This window comes from Stomoxys calcitrans, chromosome 3, assembly GCF_963082655.1.
Source record: "Stomoxys calcitrans chromosome 3, idStoCalc2.1, whole genome shotgun sequence".
NCBI classification, from domain to species: domain Eukaryota; kingdom Metazoa; phylum Arthropoda; class Insecta; order Diptera; family Muscidae; genus Stomoxys; species Stomoxys calcitrans.
This window is the reverse complement of record NC_081554.1, coordinates 33,154,185-33,158,659: the sequence shown is the minus strand read 5'-3', so window position 1 is coordinate 33,158,659 and position 4,475 is coordinate 33,154,185.

Below are 4,475 nucleotides of genomic sequence, written 5' to 3'. Positions count from 1 at the left end.
TCCTATTCTAGGCATCCAAAGGATGTCATGTGCTGCTGTATTGGCATTTATTGCCTCTTTGAAATCTTTACCATTGTAATGATAGATGTGTGCTGGACATTGATAGCTACTTTACAGTAGTTGTACATTCTGTTCATTATCATCGTCTATATATACCTATAGTCATTTGCAAACACATAAACTACGACTTGAAGTAGGGTAAAGTAGTCCACCAAAGCATCTGCTTGTTGTTTATAAAATCTTAGGTATCTTTAGGCTCGAACTTTGTGTAGTAGTGGAGTTTAACAGACAACTGAAGTAGGGTATAGCTCTTGCAATGAAAGATGTCTGCAATAAACGCAGGAATAGCTGTGGCCATCCAAATTTAAACATTTTTTTTTAGAATTTTCTAATAATTTTGCTGATAAGTTAGATTATTAAAATATTTTTGCTTTAAATTTCATGGCTTTTTAGTTGAAAAAAATCACCCCTTTTGGATTTCTAGAATATTTGAAGCAAAAGAGTTTGCTTTTCATTGAGCTGGTAACACATTCCCCTTTTCAAAGAGATTCTCCTCTTATTTTTATCATTCAATTGCAGTTATGAATATTTATATTTTATTTGTTAGTGAGGGCTTCTCTGCTGTGGATGCCAGATACGACAGTATTGTGGGAGGAATTCGCTCCTCCTTCACATATTTCATATGTTTTCTTTGCTTAGTCGGCATGTTTCTTTTTTCCATTATTCAATTAAATGAAAAATATTCGCACAAACAAACCAACAAACCGATGTTAAATTCAAACACAAACAGGCCCATGTGTGGGAAACAGCGGCATAAATGTGTTCAGCTGCATATGTGTGTGTGTGTGTGTGTGTGTGTGCGTGGGTGTATTGTATTACTTTGCTTTGGTGTAAGCAACAAAAGAAGAGGACATCTGCATATGCAAACACATGTTACGCGGTCATTCTACACAGATCCAGCTCCATATCTTTGGGGGCGAATTGAAATTCAAAACATTTACTTAATATGCAGAAATAATTTTGCAACATTTGCGTTATTTTTTAAGAGGCCCCTGTTTTCCTTTTTTTTGATTGGAACTTCCACGCTCTCCCTCTCTCTTTAACGCTCATGCCCACACTTTTTCGTGTATACCCCCTAAAAATATCCCCTCAAGTGGAGACCTGGTGGTCTTGCAAGCAAGTCATGGCCTTGTGTAATCTTTTTTAATGAAACTAAAGGGAATTTTTATATTTCTTTCTTTTTGTGCTTAAACATCGAATAAAATAAAATCAAATAAAAATCACCGCATAACAACACATTGAGCAAGCAAATATTTTTGTTATACCCCTACGCAATACAAAATGGGTTCGCTAGGTTCGTTGAACTGTTTGTAAAACTCCCAAAGCTGTTTATAGCCTTTATGGTAGATGAAATTCTCTCGAAATTATTCACCCATGATTACCAAAAAAGGTGACTTGAGGATGCTTGACAAAATCCAGGCTTATATTGGTCTTCCTTCATTTCAAATTTGGACGCAAACCTCCCCGTGGCGTCACCTTTAACATCTGTTAAGGGTATTGAGCTAAAATGTTCACGAGTTTACCTCTAGAACGATAAAAAGATGGGTTGGGGCATCGGGTAAGTAGCCCTTCACCCGGAAAACTGGAAAAGATTAGTTTTAAACAATAAGTAAATTAGAGAGATCGATTTATATGGGAGCTGTATCGGGCTATAGACCGATTCAGACCATAATAAACACGTATGTTGGTGGACATGAGAGAATCCGTCGTACAAAATTTCAGGCAAATCGGATAATAATTGCGACCTCTAGAGGCTCAAGAAGTCAAAATCCCACATCGGCTTATATGGCAGCTATATCAGGTTATGAACCGATTTGAACCTTATTTGACACAGTTGTTGAAAGTAAGAATAAAATACGTCTTGCGAAATTTCAGCCAAATTGGATAGGAATTGCGCCCTCTAGAAGCTCAAGAAGCCAAGTCCCCAGATCTGTTTATATGACAGCTATATCAGGTTATAAACCGATTTGAAGCATACATGGCACAGTTGTTGGATATCATAACAAAACACGTCGTGCAAAATTTCAGTTGAATCGGACGAGAATTGCGCCCACTAGAGGTTCAAGAAGTACAGACCCAAGATCGGTTTATATGGCAGCTATATCAGGTTATGAACCGATTTGAACCATACTTGGCACTGTTGTTGGATATCATAACAAAACACGTCCTGCAAAATTTCATTTCAATCGGATAAGAATTGCGCCCTCTAGAGGCTCAAGAAGTCAAGACCCAAAATCGGTTTATATGGCAGCTATATCAGGTTACGAACCGATTTGAACCATACTTGGCACAGTTGTTGGATATCATAACAAAACACGTCGTGCAAAATTTCATCCTAATCGGACGAGAATTGCGCCCACTAGAGGTTCAAGAAGTACAGACCCAAGATCGGTTTATATGGCAGCTATATCAGGTTATGAACCGATTTGAACCATACTTGGCACTGTTGTTGGATATCATAACAAAACACGTCGTGCAAAATTTCATTTCAATCGGATAAGAATTGCGTACTCTAGAGGCTCAGGAAGTCAAGGCCCAAGATCGGTTTATATGGCAGCTATATCAGGTTATAGACCGATTTGAACCATGCTTGGCACAGTTGTTGAATATCATAACAAAACCCGTCGTGCAAAATTTCATTTCAATCGGATAAGAATTGCGCCCTCTAGAGGCTCAAGAAGTCAAGACCCAAGATCGGTTTGTATGGCAGCTATATAAAAACATGGACCGATATGGCCCATTTACAATACCAACCGAGATCGGTTTATATGACAGCTACATCAAAACATGGACCGATATGGCCCATTTACTATACCAACCGACCTACACTATTAAGAAGTATTTGTGCAAAATTTTAAGCGGCTAGCTTTACTCCTTCGGAAATTAGCGTGCTTTCGACAGACAGACGGACGAATGGAAGGATGCACGGTCGGACGGACAGACGGACGGACATGGCTAGATCGACATAAAATGTCGCGACGATCAAAAATATATGTACTTTATGGGGTATCAGACGAATATTTCGAGTAGTTACAAACAAAATGACGAAATTAGTATACCCCCCATCCTATGGTGGAGGGTATAAAAACGACGAAAAAATAAATGTCGACGACGCCATTTGTCGAGCTACTGAACTTACTAAATGGAATGGCCAGGGCGGATAGGTTGGCCAGAGCGGCTTAGGTGACGAGGTGGGACTCGGTAGATGGTTGCCGAACTCCGAAGGCGCTATGGCCGGTCATCGACCGGAGGAGGACGAGGGAGTTGCTGGCGTTCGATAAGAGGTCGATGAGTACTTTGACAGGGGTCATAACCAGACACTGTGCCATTGGCCGCATGACGGCGTGCATGGGGATACCGCACAATGACTTCTGTAGGAGTTGCCTCGATGAGGATGAGGATGAGGATGAGACTATTAAGCACTTGTTGTGTTCCTGTCCGGGTCTGCAGAGACGTAGGCTCTTCTTTCTGGGGAGCCATTTCTTCTGTGATCTGGGCGAACTTGCAAACGTACCTCTGGTATGTCTCCTGAGGTTTGTTGAGGGAACAGGATGGTTCCGACGGAGGGTTCCACAAGCTTCGGCGTAGCTAGGTTCGTGCTTGCGAAGGGACGGCTGGTTCTTCTCCCCCGTTCGGTTTCTCCAATACTCCTGTCTTTTTCTTTTATTCGTGTATAACCTCTAGTACAAGGTCTCACATTTTCTCTCTCTTCCCTTTCTCTCGCTAGGGTAGCACAATGGGCGAAAATGGCCTTGGAGTGAACTCCTCTTTGGTGGCCAACCCATTCTAACTAACTAACCTATGTTGACGACCCCCGCAAACATTTTAAGGGCCATAATTTGCGTATCTACATCTGGAATGTCCGCACTCTGTATAGAGAGGGCTTTTGCGACTCAGACATCGGTACATAGGTTGGAACATATTACCAGACTTGAACCGACTGCGGAGCGTGGAATGAAAAACAATTAGAGATTTTGTTAGAAGTATGGAATTCCTTGCTTAGATTTTTTCGAGGCAACTTTTTAGCATAAAGAGCTCCCAATAAGCCTATTACTGGCTAAGGTTTATATCCGCACCCAATTTTCAACCTAACCTTACTTAAGCTTTTGCTCAATATGCCCATATTTAGCATCATGTCTTTGAAGGAGGCCACCGTAGGGCAGAGGTTAGCTTGTCCGCCTATGACGCTGAACGCCTAGGTTCGAATCCTGGCGAAACCATTAGAAAAAATTTTCAGCAGTGGATATCCCCTTCTTATGCTGGCAACATTTGTGAGGTACTATGCCAAGTAAAACTTCTCTCAAAAGAGGTGTCGCACTGCGGCACACCGTTCGGACTCGGCTATAAAAAGGAGATCCCTTATCATTAAGCCTGAACTTGAGTCGGACAGCACTCATTGATATGTGAGAAGTTTG